This window comes from Heterocephalus glaber, unplaced genomic scaffold (genome assembly GCF_053883595.1).
Source record: "Heterocephalus glaber isolate CG9 unplaced genomic scaffold, H.glaber_assembly_v1.0 deba00001606, whole genome shotgun sequence".
Lineage (NCBI taxonomy): Eukaryota > Metazoa > Chordata > Mammalia > Rodentia > Bathyergidae > Heterocephalus > Heterocephalus glaber.
This window is the reverse complement of record NW_028258377.1, coordinates 19361092-19383803: the sequence shown is the minus strand read 5'-3', so window position 1 is coordinate 19383803 and position 22712 is coordinate 19361092. Positions and strand designations below refer to the sequence as shown.

General features: G+C 40.4%; 1 protein-coding gene and 2 pseudogenes across 2 annotated transcripts in view; 2 read left to right on the top strand and 1 right to left on the bottom strand.

Annotated features, from left to right (window-relative positions):
• Insyn2b (inhibitory synaptic factor family member 2B) overlaps nt 1–22712 on the bottom strand; it is a 331485-nt gene that overhangs the window by 244031 nt on the left and 64742 nt on the right. The window lies entirely within an intron of this gene.
• LOC147822956 (poly(A) polymerase alpha pseudogene) lies at nt 5589–6364 on the top strand (annotated as a pseudogene).
• LOC101720003 (poly(A) polymerase alpha pseudogene) lies at nt 6398–8034 on the top strand (annotated as a pseudogene).

The following is a 22712-nucleotide window of genomic DNA, read 5'->3' as shown; positions in this document are numbered from 1 at the left end:
CTCCTAAAAACAATCAGCAGTTGTGAGCCAGTTTGAGCAAGCTCTAAGACACCATTGGTATAATCACCAGTAACTCTGGCCTCCAACCTCACTATCCTCTACAGTACTATTCTTCTCCTGCTGCTGTTTCTATTCTCTCCTCCCTTTCTCCCCAAGTCCCTCTTCTTCCACCCCCACCTTCATTTCTCCTCTGAGAAGCTAGAATCAGGCACTGTGTAAGAGTGTTTTCATCCAGGTCAAAGGCAAATTGCATTCACCACAGTGGTCCCATAAGATTGTCGCTTGCCTAGTGACTTCATGCCCAGCACACTCTGTGATGTTCACACAAGGATAGAATTGCCCAAGGACACATTTCTCACCACCTATCTTCATCATTAAGGAGTGTATGACTGTCCTTGCTCTGGGAAATCATTTCTGACTCACAGCCATATCTGTTCTCACAGCACTAGATCCTTACCCAAATGTTGCCATTTCTTCTCTTAGATGTCTGGATTTCCATCAACCAGTGATGGCGAACCTATGGCTCATGTGCCACAGTGGACACACAGAGCCCTCTCTATTGGCATGTGAGTCAAGTCACCGCGACACCCAAGCATCAAATAATAGTTATTTTTTCTAAACTAAAACTTCCGTTTCCAGTTTAATTACAGTGTTAGCACTTTGCAATAAATAAGGGGGTTTGGGGCTGCAGATTGGGCACTAGGTCTAAAAGGTTCACCATCACTGCCGTAACTGGCAACTATGAGGATGGTAACCCAGTCTCGATGCCTTCCTTGGCACTCAGCACATTACTTGATGGAGGGAATGTCCTTGGTCAGTGTTGAGTGAATGAACAACTGAAGGAAAAATGAATAAATGAGTAAATAAAATCTGATTAGCCATTACTCTTTTGCATTTATTCTTCCCCAGGAGAAATTCCTTAGACTCCTCCCACACTCAGCCCTCAAACCCGAACTTGGTTCAGCACTCCTAGTTCACTGGGGAAACAACCTCTCAAGACTAACTTTGATCAAATTTACCCTCTAAATCATTCCTAACTCTTTCCTGGGATGATCAAGTGCCTTTTTGTCCACTAATGCCTGGGTTTAACTGAGTCTGTGCATGTTAGAAAAGAGAGGCTAAAGGTAAAAAACAACAAAACCTGATGTTTACTGCCCTGATCACAGGCCCCAGCTTGTGTAGCTAACTTTATGTTGAAACAGGAAGGAGAAGAGAGATGATTCTGTGTTTATAGCAAAGACAGAAGGCTCATGATCAGCCCTGGGAAGGAAAACGGGATAAAACAATAAGGAATATGCACATCAGTTTTGCATCCTGACAGAGCTAGGTTCCAATTCTGTTTGGAGGTTTTGCCTGCTGGTGACCTTGGACCAGCAGTGTCCCTTTTCCAAGCCTCCAACCATCACCTGTTAAACAGAGATGAGCAATGGGGCCAAGATCAAGAGTCTGTGAGCATCAGGTATAATGATCTGTGGGGAAGGACTGGCAAGCATCTTGTCCAGAGGAAATAGTCTTAAATTATCAATTTGATAAAAATCAGCAAACTTTGATCCCTCCCTGGGTTAATTTTATAGTTTATTTGTGCAAAACAAAAGGTTATCTTGAGGAACTAGAGCCCACTGTGTGACACTTGGGAAATCTGGACATTGCAGGAGGAATAAGGTCTTTCCCCCTCATTCCACTGAACATGCCTCTCCTAACCCCCTCCCCCAACTCCTGGAAAACTCCATGATTTTGGCAACAAACATATGGTGCCTTCCCAAGAACCAAAGGATCATCCTTGGCTCCCTTCCCCCATGTTCACGGCCCCAAATTCTCAGCTGAGCAGTAGGTGGTCCTCAGAGTGGATAACAAGGGGAACTATATACATGGAGAGTTTAGAAGTACCACAAAAATCATACTATAACACACACACACACACACACACACACACACACACACACAAATCCCATGCTTGTCCCCAGATGCCAAAAGCCATTAATTTCAGCAGGGAATAAAGATTTATACTCCTCCCTGAGAACAGAATTAAGTTGTTCGGTCCCCTCTAAGAGCAAAGAAAAACAGTCTATGAGGAATTTGGTCCTGAGACCATCACTTCAAGGGTGAGGACATTGAGCCTACACAGTAAGCAGGACTGGGCAAGCATCTCATTGCCTGTTAATACTGGACACGCACAAAGGCACACATATGCTAACTTCTCTGTGTCTGAGGCCTCCACACTCCCACACACCACACATATCAGACCCGGTCTAAAGGGCAGGAATTGACAATGGGCCAGAGCAGGAGGTGAATGAAGGTGATACAGGAAATGAGAGAGAGATAGGGGTGGGATAGGGGAAGTAGAGGTGCTGACAGGTGACAAAGGAGAGCCCATGAAGAGCTGGTGAGAAATCAGGCTGGCCCAGTTCTCAAGCTAGATCCGTCATAGAATACCAACATCCAGGCAAGGCCACTCTCTGATCACTGAGGACAAGAGAAAATCAAGACTACTCTATAATCTCACATGAACACAGACACAATCCAAAACGCTGTCCACTCTGCAATGTGAATATGTATCCCCTATCCTGATTAAGGAGGCGCTCCAGCTTTAGCCTCAGTCTGGTCTGCCCTCCTACTGTAGATAGCTAAGCTAGTTAGAAAATATTATAAGTCAGTTAGGCAAGACTTGGGCCCCAGCCCAGGAGATAATTGTGACCTGAGGCTCATTCGCTAAAGGCCAGGCTTCCAGAAAAAGAAGAACTCCACTCACATACTTCCCCTAGGGATGAACAGCAGTGATTGATATTCTAAATAGGTTTCAATCCTCTTAGGTGGAGACCAGAACCTCCCTAGCCCATTCCTTCCAGGAAATCCTTGTTGTTCAGTCCTTGTACTCTCGCTATGTGACTTGCTTCCCCATTCGATCTCTATTAAATCATTATCACCTAAGTGACTATATTTGTTGTAATCTTACTGGTTGATCATAGTTTTTTGTCCCACCTTGTGATTTCCCATCGGATCAATATTACCTAATGGACTGTATTTGTAATCTTATTAGTTGACAGTAGTTTTGACCCACCTTGTACCTGCCTCACCTCAAGGCTTTGCTTAATAAAACAACTTTGAGAAGCAGGGTGAGTGTCTTTCTTAGACAGAAGCTATCTTTTTCTCAATAAATCCTTCCTACTCTTAACCTCCATTGTTTCTAGAATTCAATCTTTGATTTTTAGAGAACACAAACTCGGCATTTCGGATATCTAGAAAGTTGAGAGTTATAATATTTCCCTTATATTTTTTGGAATATTTTGAGGTCCTATATTATAAGCCCTATCACTTTCAGATAAGATTTATGGAGGTGACTGATCCCACCTCCTGACAGCAACCAATCCAAAGCCAAACCTCTCTTCCTTAAACTTTCCCCCAAATCCCTAACACAAGTCCAAATCCTTTAAGGCCTCTCTGCTCCCCTTCTCCTGAGATACTGGTGGTTCCCATGTTATGTTCCCATGTCTCTCTAATTGCATTTCCATGGCTGTCTCAATGTCTGGATTTGATTCAAATTGTGCTTCATGGTCATTTTGACTTTGGAGAAGAGCCAGATGTTTCATGGTGCCAGATCAGGTGAGTAAGGTATTTGATCAGTATAAATTTTTATGAGCCTACAATCCCACTGGATGGTACTTAGCAGCAGTATTCACCATATTTTTTATCACACCTCATAAAGACACAAAAGAAGACTTCCAGAACTGCTTGAGAAACTGGCAAGAGTGGCGAGATAAGTATATCCAAGGTGGGAGAGGGGAAGTGTTTTAAGGGGAGTTAAGGGCAATGTTTATTTTACTGTAATTTTTAAAAAATCTAAATATTCACTGTGTATTTGATCAAATACCTTAGCACAGATCCTTGTGGTATGTGCTCTGATGGACTGGCACAAAAGAGGCAACTGTCACAGGTGAAGAGGGTCAAGGAAGGGTCCCTTGAGTCGATCACAATGTAACAAGGTATTCAAGGACCAGTGGGATTTCTCCTTAGGAAAATAAAAGGGAATTAGTACTGTAAGCAGAAGTAGAGTATGTGCAAAGGCCAAGAGACTGAAGAGAAATTCAGGTGCTTCAGGATAGCAGTTTGGTGGGTAAGGAGGCAGAACAGCGAGCAGAGTCTGGGTAATAGGGCCTTGAATTCTGGCTCAGAGTTCCTTCCTCTCCACGTTGGTGTGAGGGAGCCTTGCAAAGGTTGAATAGGGGCGTAACAAGACTGAGTCACACCTATGACGCTGAAGTATGATCACACACTTCACAACTCCTGCCTTTAGGTAACAGCTAAGTTCAGATGAAGACCATTTCTTCAAAAGATAACTGAAGCAGGAACTATCAAAGAAAGAGTGACAAAATTGACTTATAAAAAGGAGATGCTTCAACAGAGTCATGGCTGGAGGTATCACAATCCCCAAGTTGAAGCTTTACTACAAAGCTACTGTGATAAAAACAGCATGGTACTGGCAAAGAAACAGTCACAAGGATCAATGGAATAGATTAGAAGATGGAGAAACAACTCCAGACATACTTAGCTACCTCATCTTTGACAAAGGAGCCAAACATCCTCACTGGAGGAAAGATAGACTCTTTAATAAATGGTGTTGGAAAAACTGGATTTTAACTGGCCAAAAATTAAAACTGGACCCCTGTCTTTCACCATGCACTAAACTAAAATTGAAGTGGATTAAAATCTAAATATTAAAACAGAAACATTAAACTTGCTGGAAGATAAGTTAGGTAAAACTCTCAAAGACATTGGCATAGGAAAAAACTTTATGAACAAATTCTCAGTAGCACGGGAACTAGCACAAAGAATCAACCACTGGGATCTCATCTTATTAAAAAGCTTCTGCACTGCAAGAGAAACCACCAATAGAGCTAGGAGACAACCCACAATGTGGGAAAAATTTTTACCAGCGGTTCCTCAGACAAAGGTCTGAGAATATATATCTAGAATATATAAAGAATAGAATATATAAATAGAATAGACTATATAAAGAACTCAAAAAAATCAGACCCCCAAATATAAAGACCCAATTCAAAAATGGTCATCTGAAATGAACGTACATTTCTCAAACAAAGAAGTAAAAGCAGCAAATACATATATGAAAAAATGTTCAACATCACTGGTCATTCAAGAGATGCAGATGAAAACAACACTGAGATTCCACCTCACTTCAGAAAGAATGGCTGCTATTAAGAAATCAACCAATAACAAATGTTGGCGGGGGTGTGGGAAGAAAAGAACCCTTCACTGCTGGTGGGAGTGTAGACTGGTGTAACCACTGTGGAAATCAGTATGGAGATACCTCAAAGAACTAGGACTAGAGGTCCCTTTCGACCCAGCTATTCCTCTGCTGGGTATCTTCCCAAAAGAACTAAAATAATCTACTACAGTGACACATGCTCACCCATGTTCTTAGCAGCACAGTTTGTAATAGCTAAAACTTGGAAACAGCCCAAGTGCCCATCAACTGGAGACTGGATAAAGAAGATGTGGTCTTTTTATAAAATGGAGTACTGGTTGGACCCACGGCTGAGGCAGGCTCCCCCTCCCTCCTGCCTCAGTGGATCATGCCCAGGGCGGCAGCGGCAGCGCTTGCGGGGTGTTGGGGGTGGGGTGTTGGGGGTGGGGTGTTGGGGGCGGGGGGGGGGGAGGTGACCAGGGGGCGGTGCTGGCGCAGGAGACGAAGTCGTTTTACGACACAGGGATCACAACAGAAACAGCCGCCACAGAAGCACTGTGCCATCGCCTCTCCTATCAGCTTAGCACCCCCAAGGAGACCAACTGGGTGCTGACGCAGAAACTCAACGAGACTCTGAAGCCCTTCGGGGTTTTTGAAGAGGAAGAAGAACTGCAGCGCAGGATTTTAATTTTGGGAAAGTTAAATAACCTGGTGAAAGAGTGGATACGAGAAATCAGTGAAAGCAAGAATCTTCCTCAGTCTGTAATTGAAAATGTTGGAGGAAAAATGTTTACATTTGGATCTTACAGATTAGGAGTACACACAAAAGGTGCTGATGTTGATGCATTATGTGTTGCACCGAGACACGTGGCTTGAAGTGACTTTTTTACCTCATTCTATGATAAATTGAAATTACAGGAAGAAGTAAAAGATTTAAGAGCTGTTAAAGAGGCATTTGCACCAGTCATCAAACTCTGTTTTGATGGGATAGAGATTGATATTTTATTTGCAAGACTAGCACTGCAGACTATTCCCGAAGATTTGGACCTAGGAGTTGACCCTCTGCTTAAAAATTTAGATATAAGATGCATAAGAAATCTTAATGGTTGCAGGGTAACCGATGAAATTTTACATCTAGTACCAAACATTGACAACTTCAGGTAAACTCCGAGAGCTATCAAACTGTGGGCCAAATGCCACAACACCTATTCCAATATATTAGGTTTCCTCGGTGGTGTTTCCTGGGCTATGCTAGTAGCAAGGACTTGCCAGTTTTATCCAAATGCAATAGCATCAACTCTTGTACATAAATTTTTCTTGGTATTTTCTAAATGGGAAGGCCAAATCCAGTGCTATTGAAACAGCCTGAAGAATGCAATCTTAACTTGCCTGTATGGGACCCAAGGGTAAACCCCAGTGATAGGTACCATCTTATGCCTATAATTACACCAGCATACCCACAACAGAACTCCACATATAATGTGTCCATTTCAACACGGATGGTCATGGTTGAGGAGTTTAAACAAGGTCTTGCTATCACAGATGAAATTTTGCTGAGTAAGGCAGAGTGGTCCAAACTTTTTGAAGCTCCGAACTTCTTTCAAAAGTACAAGCATTATATTGTACTTCTAGCAAGTGCACCAATGGAAAAACAGCACCTAGAATGGGTGGGTTTGGTGGAATCAAAAATCCAAATCCTGGTTGGAAGCTTGGAGAAGAATGAATTTATTACATTGGCTCATGTGAATCCCCAGTCATTTGCAGCACCCAAAGAAAATCCTGACAAGGAAGAATTTCATACAATGTGGGTGATTGGGTTAGTGTTTAAAAAAACAGAAAATTCTGAAAATCTCAGTATTGATCTCACCTATGATATTCAGTCTTTCACAGATACAGTTTGTAGGCAAGCAATAAACAGCAAGATGTTTGAGGTGGATATGAAAATTGCTGCAATGCATGTAAAAAGAAAGCAACTCCATCAACTATTACCTAATCATGTGCTTCAGAAAAAGAAAAAGCACTCAACGGAGTAAAATTAACAGCTCTGAACGACAGCAGCCTTGACTTGTCTATGGACAGTGACAACAGCATGTCTGTGCCTTCACCCACCAGTGCTACGAAGACCAGTCTATTGAACAGCTCTGGCAGCTCTCAGGGCAGAAACAGTCCTGCTCCAGCTGTGACGGCAGCATCTGTGACCAACATCCACTCTCCTGAAGTCTCCGTGACACAAACAAATTCCAGTGACAGCTCAGGGGGTACATCGAGTGAAAGCATTCCTCAACTGCCACACAGCCAGCCATTTTGCCACCACCAAAGCCTACAGTCTCCAGAGTTGTTTCCACAACACGTCTGGTAAACCCACCACCTAGACCTTCAGGAAATGCAGCAACAAAAATACCTAATACTATAGCAGGAGTCAAGAGGACACCTTCCCCTCGTAAAGAAGAGAGTCCCAAGAAACCCAGAACAGAAGAGGATGAAACAAGTGAAGATGCTAACTGTGTTGCTTTGAGTGGACATGATAAAACAGAAGCAAAGGAACAACTTGATACAGAGACAAGTACACCTCAATCAGAAACTATTCAGACAGCGGCTTCTCTGTTGGCCTCTCAGAAAACATCCAGTACAGACCTTTCTGATATCCCTGCTCTCCCTGCAAATCCTATTCCGGTTATCAAGAATTCAATAAAATTGAGATTGAATCGGTAAAAACAACCTCAGGGGTCCATAAACAATATCTGCCAACTCAACCTGTTGTCATCAAATGCTGAAAAAGGAGAATGGAGGGTACAAGACTAGACAAGACTGAAAATTTCTTAGGTTTTTTTTTGATGACCTCCTTCACTGGGCTAATCAGCACTTGATCGGAAGTCCAGGTTAGTATGTGAAGCCAGGAGTACTGTTACTATTGTGTTAGCAACAGTTGCATTAACTATATAAAAAAAAATTACTGCCTTTAAAAAAAAGAACCTCAAGCTATATTTGTATCCATAATTGACATCTGGATTTGATTTATGTTTGATGCATTGATTGGAAAATTTGCAATACAAACTGGCATAAGAATTCCTTATTCTGATGATGCACTTTTATGTATTTTTTATTAGAAAGTAGAACTAATTTTAGATTTTTCAGCTTGATGGATTTGCATTTTTTCCCAAAGAATTTCCTTTACCCTTAGTCTTCAAATTGGATACCATTGTGCAGTGGTGTACTGTCTTATTTACGAGAGTACATCTAGTTCAGTCCATGTGAGGTAGTGGTAGCCTGGAAAAATGAAATGTCAACTCTCAGGTGTACGTTTGACACTGAAAGAATAATTAGGAAATACTTGGTTTTGATGGGGTTATGATTAAGAAATGATATATTGGTTTTATTTATAGAATCGTTTCGTAGTGCATACAAATCAGCGATCAGCCAGCAAATATTTTTTTTTGAGCTTCCTGAAGCTCCATATTCTTTTGCCTTCTATCTGTTATCTTTAAAACAAATGAAAAACCTTTTTGAGCCCCCTCCCCTTTTTAGATTTTGTGTATATGCACAAGGTGGTAGGACTTACTTCACAAAAACTAAAATGTCAGTATTTTCTTAAGCCATGATGTGAAACCAATGACCGGGTGGCTACATGGCACAGAACACTAAATTTTGGTCCCATGGCTGAAATTTTATGGTGACTAAAAGTAATGACTTTGTGAAACTGATATCTAACTTGGATGGCCATTTGATCTCTAAATAAGAGGAATTTTGTACACTCCACAGATCTCCTTTTCCTGTCTGTAAATTGATTTTCAATTTTAAACATGTGGGCAAAAAGGCATTTTCTCCAAGATTTTTAAACTAATTTTCATTTTTAACTGGTTTACCAAAATTTGTCAGCAAATTTTACATACAGAAACATTTTAAAAATCACTTCTAGCAAGCACTTAACATCTAGTCAGCTCTTTACTCCTTTTTTGTTTTGTTTTATTCTAGCAAAGGATTAGAACCACCTTTCTGTAAAGAAAATAATTTCTCATAATAAAGCAACATAATGTCCATCTTCACAATGTATAAGGGATGCCAGATGTTGATAAAGTTACTGTTTCTTAATCTGGACAAAGCAAACCTAACAAGATTTCTCCACTGAGCATGTTTTTAAATCATCCATTGTGCTCCATTCTATCACATGTACATTTTTCACGTTGAACTGCAGTTACTTACTACTCTTCCCCATCCTTCTAAATTAATTTTCTGAAGTTGGAGTATAGTCTTTTCCCCTTAGGCTATGCATTAATTGAGGCTTTCTTTTCCCCATGACTTTATAATGTCTAGTATACAATATTTCTACTTCTCACATCTTTGCTCCGCACAGTTGCCTTGCCATTCTTCCCTACCACCTAGGAAGGAAAGATGGTCAACTAGCAGGTGAAGTGTACAAGGTGTCTGTGTGTGCTGTGTAGCTTCAGAGTTAGATTGAAACTGGCAGGCACAGATTTAGTCTTGTCATTTTGTTTACACATTGGGGAAAAACTTCAGTTTATTAAACGTTTCATGTAACTGCATCCAAGTTTTGCCAAGCTGCAAACTTGGACTTTCTCTGTGTAGTGACTTTTTAATTCTAGTTTCATAATCTGGAAATCAGACAGTTGCTTTCACATGATGTATGTAGTGTCTCATGAGTGGAGTTTGCTTTGTTTTATAGTATCTGTGCTCCTTGTATTTTTCAAGAGCTATTTTGTAAACAGATGATGTATTTCTCCATTGAAAACACAATAAAATTTTTTTTAATGGAGTACTACTCAGCCATAAAGAATGAGAAACTAGAGACATTTATGGCTAAGTGGATGCATACTGAGGCCATACTCTTAAGTGAAATAAATAGGACATACATGTATAAATACTGAATAGTTTCTCTGGTGTAAAAAACTAAAAGTGTAAATAAGGATCAAAATGTATAATTGATATTGTGAAATAGGAAGAAAAGGTCTAAAGGAATAGAAGAAGTGGGAGGGGTAGGAGAAAGGAAAGAAGGGAAAAAATATGAGAAAATGAAAAAATAGAAACAAAGTCTTTGTAAATAGGGAAGGGTGGAGGGGGTGAAAGGAGGGCAGGGGAATGGGGAAAAAATAAGAACCAAGATACATCATGTAAAGGTACAAGTTCCCAATGATGAATGTAACTGTATTGTATACCTAAAATGTACCAATAAACTAAACGGAAAAAAAAAAAGGAGATGCTTCCCTGTGGCAAAGAAGACTTGCAAATAGGTAATAAACACGGGAAAAGACACCCAGGCTGGCTCACAAATGATCAAACAAGTGCAAAAGAACATAATTATGCTGTCTCCTTTCACTTACACATTAACAACATCTAAAGCTGTCCAGGACAGAGGAAAGAGGTACCCTGGTCTGTAAAATTTTCAGATGAAGAACAAGGTGAAACAACCCTTAAGGTCAATTTTGATAGTGAACAGGAAAATATCTATTTGTATCTCTTTTGACTTAGGAATTTCTTTTTGTCTAGATTTATTTTTGATGCTGAATATGTAAAAATCTATGCACAAGATTGGGCCTCAATACATGTTTATATTAGAGCATAGTTTACATTATTCAAGTGGTAGAATAACTCGAATGTTCAACAATTAAGACTTGAATGAATAAACAAGACCTATAATTATGATGGAAGTCTATGAAGCTGTTAAAAGGAATGAAAGAGATTTGGCAGAATTGAATAGCTGTTAATGATACACTAAAAAGGGTAGTCACACGTCACTATTTATAGTGACTTACTTTCTGGACTCCCCCAGTACAGAGAGAATACTGTACTGGGTGTCACATCACTCTAATCCCACCACTATTTCATATGGCCCAGCCCCTTACAGACTTTGGTTTACTCATCTGGGAGATATGAGAGTAGGTCACAATGAACCCTTCTCTCCCTTTGGCTTTGACCGTGTTATACTTGTGATCATATTCTTGTTGCTTGGGTTCTGGGGTGCTGTGGGCTCCTTCTAGAGATAATTTCCAGGTTCTTGTCCTGATCAAAGAATTGGACAAGACAAGTGCAAAAGGTAGTAAGTTTTACTTATATTAAAGGTAGGAAAAGAAGTACACACTGCAGAGTGAGAGCAAACCACTTGGAAAGAGAGCATAGGAGCCACAAGATTAATGGCCAATATCTTTCATAGTTCTCATTCTGAAGTCAGATCTAGGCTGTCGTGACAAAAACCTGCTTGATTTTGTGCCAGAAGAATTAAAATCAGCATGTTTGGATTGGTCCCAGGGGAGCAAGGTTTGGGCATTGTTTTTCTGGCCATGTGTCTTGGATCTCTGTGATTGACAAGTCATGCCTACTTGCCTAGCCAGCTGGCCAGTGCTAATCTCCTGCCTTATTTCTGGCCTGCAACATAAATCCCCATAATTCTTTATAGGATATTGTCTTCATATAGCTACGTCTAGCTGAAAGAACATGTAGGCCTTACCTACTGGGGATTATGGTCTCTCCAACTACCTTGAGAGGTTGTGGTTCACCACCTGGGTTAAAAAAAAAAAACCTGTCAGAGGACAATGAGAAAGGACTCAGTACCTAGATGTGAAAAACTGTTGATCTGCCCGTTTAATGGAAGAACACTTGATGAATTTGTCAGAAGAGCCAAGGGTTGTAGTCTGGATCACCATTAGAAGCCATGAATAGATAAACTTTACTATTAGGTTAAGGATGCACAGACCAAATATGAGAAGGAGCAGGTCAGTCTATTTCCTGATCTGTCGTAAAAGGTGGACCATGACAGATCTAGCAATTAGAGATTTCCTCATTTCCTGGAGAGATGAAAGCATAGTGAAGAGGGACATTAGATAAATTACCAAGAGCTTGAGAGCTGTAGCCCTGGCAAGATTACCCACATTATAGATCTAATTAAAAATAGGAGTATAAATATAGGTACTCATTTAAACTGTGGTGGATCAGGAGTTACTATTGACTCTACTTGTCTGTACTTGGAGCAGTACTGGAGTCTTGCTTTTTTAAAAGAAGCCTTTGGTCTTCCAGGGGTTCACAGGAACAGCTTTCATATTTTGAGTGGTTTTTGGGGGGGGGGGGGTTGCCTCAAGCAGTTCAGGTGGGGCTGGCTTTATTACATGACATCTAGGGTCACCTAGGATTCCTCACAGAAGATGGAGATGTTCATGGAAAAGGGCATTGCATGCTGAGGCCACAAAAGATGTGGCTTCCTGGCCCCACCCCCAGGAACTGGTAGCGCTACTCACCATGCTCTAATTGCCTAAGCAAACCACATAATCAGCCTTGTTGACTGGGTTGCTTGAAGTGCAAAGACCTGCCCCACTCTTTTGAAAGGTTTACTGACCCTAGATTCCCCTCAGATATCAAAAGAATTGAGTTTCCAAGAATCATGGGATCTAGTTTCTGATAACCACTATAAAGAGCCTCTGACTTCCTTGATATTCAAAAGAAAAAACTAAGGAAACAGAAGCCAGGAGGGAAGAGAATTTCCCTGGGTCACACAGCAAATTGGGAGCAAGGCTAACATCAGAATTCAAGTCTTCTGATTCTTTAGCTACAATTCCCTATTTCTAGGAAAAAGAGTTTTGCAACTGTATACACATAGTAGAAATGTGATGTTCTCAGGCCCAGCCATTAGAAAGAAATCAGAAAGTTGGAGGAAATTAACATGTGTAAAACACAATTTTTAGTGTCTAAATGAAAATATTTCATTTAGATCTTTCCACTTGCCTCCCTATACCCCCACCCAATTTCCCACAAAGTATGAAATGAAAGCTAAGGGAGTAACCCACCCTTTTAGATCTGCAAGATGCACTGGAATAGCATGAGCCTCAGAACCAGATAGATTCAGTTCTACCATGCACTAAGGTGTGGCCCCACCTTACTAATAAAAACTTTACTAAGGAACTTCACCTTTAACTTGAGAAATAATATTTGCTTTCCAGGATCAATCAAATCAAATGATCGTGGAAGATACTTGGAAATGAGTAGATATTTTAAAAAACTGTAGCTTATGTGACAGTTACCCTTGATATGTCAAGTTCATTGGATTAAAGAATGTTTAGAAGATTAGTAAAGAATGCTCCTGGGTATGTCTGGGTGGGTCATGAAGCTGTGACCTTAGATGGTATATAGCATTCCTTGCCCTTTCCTCTGTTGTGCTTTTCTCCTGTCCTACTTCTCAGCTACCATGAACTGAGTACTTTTGTTCTACCAGGCTCTTCCACCATGATATTCCTACCTTAGAATCAGCTGATCATGAACTGAATCCCCTGAAATCATGAGCCAAATTAAACCTCTCTTCTAAGTTATGGATTTTAGGTATTGTGTCCCAGCAATAGAAAAGCTGACTAATATAACCTGCAAAAAAATATTCAGAGTAGTTGTGTTCAATATAGCCCCTAAATTTAAAATGACCTAACTGTTCACCAGTAGGTAAATAAGTATAAACAAATTATGCTAGGTCAGTTTAATACAATATTACTCAACAGTAAAAATTAATTTAATACTGATACATACAATAATATGTAATAATATGCAACAATAATAGATGGCTTTAAAAAACTATATGTACTTCTGTTTCTGGCCAAATAGTTCTTATGAGATCTTCCCTCTGAACACATAACAAACTACATAATCTACACAGAAAAACAAAAACAAAGTATCATCCTAATTTGAAGGCAGTAAAGAATAAACACCAGGAAAATTCTAAAATGAAATCACTAATGAAAAAAAAGGACCTACAAAGAGTGAAGTACAGTACCTGTCTTAATGGCCCAAGGGTTAAGACAAGCCAAAGTTTACATCATATAAAGAAACTAAAATATTGAGGGAGAAATCTTAGTGGTATTTTGCCTTAAGAAACACAAGAAAGAAATGAAGGATAATTCCATGTACTAAAAATGAGGGACAAATCCTAAAAAAGGAGATGCAGAGATAGATGGGCCTGTATTCTGCCTACAATCTTGATTTAAATCTCTGGTTATTTCTGTTCCATCCATGCCCAGGACAGATTCCAGTTGAGAATAAAGAAACCTGGATTGTAGCTGCAGCTCAAGATACGGATTTTACAGTTTGACTACCAAGTTAATTGCCTACTAAAGCAAACAAAAACACTTAAAATTTCAATACTTGAATTCAGAATGCCATATTAAAATGCAAACTTTTCACAGCATAACATTCGCAATGTTCCAATGTCCAGAATACAGAATCCAATATTACAACATGAAAAACTGAAAAAGCAACCCATTTTCAAAAGAAAACTATCAAAGAATATTAACCTAATTTGACACAGATATTAAAATTATTAAACAAGGGTTCAAAAACACCTATTACAATTATGGTAGGCTTTTGGGAAACATTGGGAAGGGCTGAGCATATTTCACATGTAGGATGAATGTGAATCTTTACAGGCCAGTGGAAAAGACTGAGGCAGGCTGAATAAAAGTCTCCAAAGATATTCAAGTCCTACTTCCCAGGATTTGTGAGTATTATCTTACATGACAAAGGAATTTTGCAAGCATGATTAAGGATTTTGAGATGGGGAAATTATCTTGGATTACTCAACTGGATCCTAAATATAATCCTAAGTGCCCTAAAATGGAAGCAAAGGGAGATTTGACAACAGGAAAGGGAGTATGAAATGTGGAGATATAAACAAGGTGTTAGAATGATGTGAGGAAATGGTTACAAACCTAACAATTCAGACAGCTAAAGAAAGTTTAAAAGTCAAGGAAATGAAAGTACCCTGAAAGTTACCCTGCCTACACTTTAGATTTAGTGCAGCGAAACTGATTTCAGACTTCTTAGCTTCAAAATTGGAAAAGAATACATTTGTGTTATTTTAGCTATCACATTTGTAGTAATTTGTGATAGCAGCTATAAGAAACTAATGCAATGAATCTTTTCAAGTTAGTAAAGAGAAATATGCTTGTAATAAATAATAAGAATATCACACATACAAAAAAAGAAACTATAGAAAGACTTTTAAAATAATGAAATGACCAATTCATCAAATAGACATATATTCATAAATAGAAGAACTTTCGATGCATGAAGTAAAATTTGACAATTCCAAGCTGCAGCTCTTAATCAGCCAGGAGAACTGGAGGCAAAGCAATGACATTATGCAATATTGTGTTTCTATGTTAGGATGTTCCATATTTAAGGTGTATTAACTACATTTTTTACCTAAGATATGTTCAACTTATGATGAACTTATCAGGATGTGACCCTAATTTAAGTTGAGGAGCATCTGAATCTGAAACCTGTGAGATTTCAGGTGAACACCAAGACTTAAAGGTATCTCTGAAAAGTAGGAAATACTGGCCCTACTGAGCCAAGATTCCTACTGCCAAACTGTGGCAGCAGCTGACCAGCAACTACCCCCTTCAATGGAGCATTCTCTCTCCATTGGACATTTGGCCAGCTTCACTCATTTAAATGACCCACCTAGCTTCAGTGCCCTTTGAGTTTGTGACCTACTGGCTAGAGTTTTAGTAGTTGTTGTAGCTACTTCTTCTCATTGCTAAGACAAAATACCAGACATCGAAAGTTAAAGGAGAAAAGGTATATTTAGCTCACAGTTTGTAGAGGCTTCAGTTCAGAGTTGGCTGGCTCCAAGGCAGGATGACATGGCAGAGGGACAACACAGAGGAGAAATAGTTCATGGCAGGCAGAAGGCAACAAAAGCATCCAAGCAGCAAGCAACAAATGATAAGCAACCAGAGACCTTTTTCTGTCCCTTATATCTTATCCAGTCTACTCACCCTTTTGGCAGCTAGCATGCACACCCAGGTTGGGGCACCTTTAATCCTACCCAGAACTATGCCAAACTAATTAGTGGACTAATTTATACTCACATACCCTTGATCCCAGCATTACACACCTCAGATCCAGCCACCTCCGAAAAGCCCCACCTATGACTGAATGAGGCTTTGGGTGGACATCTAGATACAAGCCATAACAGCAGTGGTAACTACTTTTTATCCAATTTACTCCCTATAGCTTCTAAGTGTATCTCTCAGCATGTGACTTATGCTCCTATCAGGCATAGATACATATCACGTTATGCTTTATATTTGAGCACTTACTACATGTAAGTTGCATTGTGAAGCACTTTGCCTACGTTAGATATTAACTCCTTACCACCACACTACAAAGTGGGTCCTATCTTATAGATGAGAAAACTGATACACAGAGAGGTTAAAAACATATCCCCAGGCAGCAGGTATGGAGCCATACTCCAAACCCAGACCTGTGTGGTTAGGGCTTGTGGTTGCCCAAGGATGCTTGTTATGGCTTGTATCTAGATATTCCCTCATCGGTGGGGCTATTTGGGGGTGGCTGGATCTAGGGTGTGTGATGCTGGGATTAAGGATGTTTTGCTGGGATTAAGGGTGAATGATTACTAAATCAATCTGCTGGTTAGAATTAGCATAATTCTAAGTGGATAATGGGAAGGCTCCCCCTACATGTGGGTGGTACCACCCAAAAGGTGCTTAGCCTGGAAGGGATGAAAGGGAGAGCCAGGTTTGCTCTTGCTGCTTCTGCTTGCTACTTCTCTGCATTTATGCTTTCTGACTGCCACACTATGAACTCTTTCTCCTCTGTAATGGCCCTCTGCCATGCCACCTTGCCTTGGAGCTAACCAACTATAGATTGAAATCTTTACAAACTGTAAGCCTTTCCTCCTTTAACTTTGGGTGTTGGATATTTTGTCTCAGCAATGAGAAAAGTAACTAAGACAATGCCCTGCCCCCATAATTGTATGATGAACCAGTCACATAATCATCTCCAGACTTGTGTGGGCTCCAAGGGGCAACACTCCCACCGGCACAGAATACAAGGCAGATAGCACTCTCTACATTAGCAGAAAAAAATTTTGTTTTGTTTTGTTTTTGAGACAGGGTTTCACTATGTATCCCAGGCTGGCCTTGAACTCATTGTGTATCCCAGGCTGGCCTCAAAGTCATATCAATCCTCTTGCCTCAGCCTCCTGAGTGCTGGGATTACAGGCATGCACCACCACACCTGGTTTAGCAAAGGAAAATTTAAGAGGAATGCTACAGTAGCAGGGTAAGAGGGTGCTTCTACCAGTAGCTCTGTGACTTGATTCATTTAACAAGATTTTCCTTAGCATCTACTCTAGGGCCATGTGCTGGTCTGCACAGCACTAAACACAGCTCCTGCCTGAAGTTTACCTTCTAACAGGAGAAACAGCCAATAAAACATAAACAGGTTTTATGATTATATGAAAGTTAATACCATGGCAGGAAGTGATTGTTGGTATGATACTAACCACAGCAGGATAAAGGTTCAGATAGTGACTGGGGACACTATTTAAGATACAGAGGTATCTTCAAGAAAACTCTGAAGCGGTGGCATTTGAGCAAACAGACATGTGAAGGAAACAGCCCTGAAAAGACCTGAAAGAAAGGCATTCATAGAGGCCATCAGAATGGTAAAGTGCAAAGGCCCTGGAGAGGAAATGAGCTTGACCTGTTTGAGTAATGACAAGAAGGCTAGTATAGTCAAGAGGGTAAAGGAGCAGAAGATACCAGGACCTTCATAAGGAGTTTGATTTTTATCACATCTCATGGGATACTGGTTGGGGCTGAGAACTGGCACAGAAGGAAGGGAGGAAGTCAATAAACTCAGAGCTCTTTGAAGGGCAACCAAAGGGCACAGCACCCAGCCTCAGAAGCAGCCAGCAGCTCTTCCGCAGTGTGTGTCAATTCAAGTGTACCCACCAATGTTTCTCATTGTAGCAGTTATTTCCCAAAATACAGATGGTGATAGTCTGATTTCCAGTAGGATGATAATAATACCTGGTCTGGTTTCAGTAAATTCTTGTGGAAAATCACAGCTCCATTTCGGTCACCAAAGCCTCTGACTCATTCCACCTGAATCTTGAGCTGTAGTATATACAGAACAAAGAGAGAAACAATGCCTCTGAGTGACAGAGGGAACAAATTCCTGCTCTGCCTCTCTACCAATTATTTGGGTGAATCACTTCTCTGGGCTTCATTATTCACCTTTGAATAATGAGGCTACCCATGCCTTTGTAATTTCATGTAATTTATCAAAATCAAGTTTTTTGAAGACACTTTGCTCAGGACCAGCTAATGGACTTGCTTATTTGTTTTCTGTCTTTCCAACTAGTCTGCAGATTCCCTTATAATGAGGTTTTCTCTGTCTGGTTTACTTCACCCATGCCAGGGCATTTTACAGGGCCAGTAGGCACTCAATAATTATTCACTCAATTAATGACTAGTACAATTGGTCCTCTCTACCTGCTGATTTTTCATTCTCATATTCAACTAACCACAAATTTAAAATATTTGGGAAAAAATTATACATTTACTGAACATATACAAAGTTTATCCTTGTCGTTCTTCCCTAAACAATACAGTTTAACAACTATTTACACAGCATGTACATTGTATTGGGCAGTACAAGTGCTCTATAGATGATTTAATGTATAAGAGAGGATTGTGTAGCTTACATGAAAACCTGATCCCTTTTTACATCAGGGACACAAGTATCCTCAGAGTTTGGTATCTGCAGTATGTATGTGTGTATGTATGTATGTATATATATCTATACTTATTAACTATCTGTAGATAGAATATTAGATATGGCTTCAGGACCTAAAGGAGGTTTCTCTGTCAGATTCAAATCACCACTGCATAATTGATTTTATTAAGTTACTAGGGGACAGCTATTTCCATGTAAATTTCTCTCTGAATGAGAAGCTTTGCCTGCTGACTGTGACTCAACCGACTGTGGATTTTCTACTCAATATATTGATTTAGACATGATTATTACAGTGGCCAGTGTCTACCCCAACATCTACTTTGGGGAAAGAATTAAGTTGATATCTTTAAGTAATGAACATTTGTAACCAGTGTTTACTGAGACTCTTCAATGGGACTATAGAAATCAGCATAGAGTGAGTCATGTATAGTCCCTATCCTTAAGGAACTTAGGCTCTAGTAGGAAAGACAGGCATAAATTAATCCATTATACAAATAATTCACAAATATTTCACTGTAATTGAAAGCAAAACTAAGCAGGTTAAGCCTAGGTGCTGTAAGTATATCCATGGAGCACCTGACTTAGTTCAGCTGTCCAGGAAGCTTCTGAGTGGAGGTAAGGTTCATGCTAAGCCTAAGAGATAAGAAGAGAGAAGAGATCTAAACTAGGGAGAGGTACCACGCTAAGTCCTCAGTGTACAACAGAGGTCCCATGCCTTGCCACTCACTCAGAGGCCCCACCATCACTGACTCTCTGCTCACACTGACTCAAATGGCCCCATAGATTTGCCCTGTTTAACACTGTAAGGGAAGGTCAGAGAGAAAACACAGGACTGCTTATACCATACAGTTTCCTACTAGGGAAGGTGCCTCCTGAACATGGTCTAAGCTCCTCTCTTGTCTACTATTATTCAGTATTCCTTATCTCCTAATGAAAGCACATACCTTTCATTTCAAAGTTAATAAGTTAAAAACAATAATACTCATGTTTATTTAGAGCCTTGTGTTTGTCTGCTCAGCATCCATTCCCCACATCTTTCTGGTAATAACACCCTGGTTTGTCCCTTGGGAAACAGCTCTAAGGGTGGGCAAATGTTTCAGGGAAGTCAATGAGGTTCAGTGTTGGCCTCCCCTTGAGCCTGACCCATAGTTGGTACTCAGTAAATATTTGTTAAATTTAATAAAATTTATGATTTAATGATTGTATTAGGCAGGAATATTTTGGTTACATGTGACAGAAATTCCCCTTCAAGAGAACTTAATTGGCCCACTGTGTTAATCAGCTTTCTCTTTCAGGAACAAAATATTTGACATATGCAACTTGAAAAGATTTATTTTGGCTCATGGTTTCAGAGGTTTCAGTCATAGTTGGCTGGGTCCAAGGCAGAAACATCATGATGGGAGAATGTGGCAGAGAAAAGCTCCTCATCGCATGGCATCTGAAGCAGAGAGCAAGGGAAGAACCAGAGAGGAGGAGGCCGTGGACCAGATATAGACCCCAATGTCATGTTCTCACAAACCACCTGGATACACTCAGAAGTGTACTTTATTAATTTCCTAGATGTATCTCAAGTCAACCAAGTTGGTAGTCAAGATTAATGGTCACACCCATTCAACAAAAAATGTCTAGGATGAGGATGGCTACTCTCCCACTACTACCAGCAGGTGAAATAGACAGCAACACAAAAGAGTATGGCCAGATCCTGGACCTCAAGGAACACAGGAGACAGTGATGCAGTTGATCCAGGGTAACAGGCATCTTACAGCAACAGAAACTCACTCTGGGTAATGATAAGTGGGACAGGACAGAAGGGAAGGCTCTCGGGTGGCTCATGGACTCAAAGACAAGGATGGAGAATCAGGTTCAGGAAAAAGATGAAGGCCCAGGATGACCAAGCGCAGGACATAGCAGTCCAAGTCAGACTGCTGGGACACATGGTTAGAACCACAGCACTGTACAACCATAGGAGTAGTTGTTTACCTGTACCTACACATTGGCCTCAAGACTTAAAGCTCAAGAGGCAACACACAGTTGGCCAAGCTGAGGTCCTACACTCCTACTCTGCCTGGGTAGGGAGTCATTGGGCCCTGCCTCCTTCCAAGATGCATGCAGAATTAATTCAAATAAAATGGGGCTTAGATGCTAATTTGGAAAAAAAGGAAAAGGAAAATACCAACATCCTTTTCAAGTAGAAGAATAAGAACCAAGTGAGAGCTCACACTCAAAAATTTTCAGGGCCAGCTAATCATGTGTCCCTACTAAAACACTCCAATTCAAGGGTAGAAATTACCGATTTGGACAAATAAGTCACGCTAGATTTAGCTGTGAACCACCCCTATGGAAAGAAACTTAGACTTTATTTTGGGGGTAATGAAAAGCCACTGATTTAAGTAGGAGATAAGAGGTATGTGACCAGACCTTCAGTGGTAAAGATCCTCAGAGCTACTGTACAGATAATAAATTGCAGAGGAAGGGACTGGAATCCCTGGAAACAGAGAGATGATGGTGCCATCGAGTCAGACAATGGGTATAGGGCTTAGAATGAGGGGATGAATTTGAGACCCCCTTAAGTGGAAAAGGCAGCAGGATTTGGGGACTGAAGCTAAGAAAAAACAAGAGCCAAGAACTTACCAAATGTCTAATTCAAGAGATCAAAATCCCTCCAGTACCTCCTCCCATGTACTTCATTTTTGTTAGCATGGAAAGGATATTGTAAAGGGCAAATTTCACAATCCAAGAGGAAATCCAAAGGCAGACAGAGGGAATAATAGAAAGGACTGTGAGGTTGGCAGAGTGATTCATTATTATTCTTTAAGGTAGGAAGAAAAAAATAATAATTGATCCTGGATGAAGAAATTGGGCCTGGCTGAGCCTGGGGCTGTGGGAGGTGAGAACTGCTCCAGAATTCCTTGGGGGTATGGGGTGGAAGGGTAAGCAGGAAGGAGGCCAATGGTGGATGAAAAGGCATAAAAAGACATTTTATCCCAGTCTGGGGATGGGAAAATCTAAGAATGGGCTTTGCTGATAGGGAGTAAGTCACTGGCAGCAGCTGGTACTATCTCTGCTGCTGCACCTCAGTGCCAACTTGTCCAGTTTAAACCTTAGAAGCTGGGCATAGCTGCACACACCTATAATCCCCAACTTCTAGGAGACTTCAGTGGGAGGATCACAAGTTTGAGTCCAGCCTGGGCAACTTAGTGATTTAGTAAGGCCCTGTCTCAAAAAATTTTTTTAAAAGCCTGGAATGTAACTCAGTGGAAAGGCTCTGGGTTCAATCCCAATTACTGCAAAAACAAAACAAGACAAAACTTTAGAACTAGCTGGGAGGTAATAGCATCTAACCCATTTTTACAGATGAGGAAATGCAGACTGAGGGAAGGGGTAACTAAAGGAGATCAGACAAATAGGCCCTGCAGAATTTAGGTTAGTCTAGACTCAAAACCTTGTGCCAATCTAGTGCCACTAGGCCATCCTGCTCCTGGGGAATAAAGGACATATGCCAAATAGAGTTTCCCACTGATTTATCCACCAGCAGGATGCTTAGTAAATATTCAAATAAGGGTACAAATTCTCCATTGGTTTGGTATCAGTTGGTTCATCAAGCAGCCAGGATTAATTTTCTCCTATGGGGAATCATCAGAGGAAAATCAATGAGCCGTTGACAAGCCAGAAGTTTTCCAGACAGTATTAAGGAGGATACTGGCTAGGCAAGGAGAGGAGAAGAGAGAGGTGGAGAAGGCCTAAAAGGAGGTATAGCAAATAAGTCTTCCTGTTAATGTTTCATAACCCCTTAAAAGCAATGAGAACAGTTAGCCCAAAGTTTTCACTATGGTCTATGAAGGATTTCTAGCTTCTCTACGGATGTAAGACAACCTCCTAGTCTAGTATATGAATTTGGAAGATCAAAGGAATGAAATTTGTGGTTTAGTTCCATGGTCTAAGGCAAAGGTCAGCAAACAATTTTTATGAAATTTCA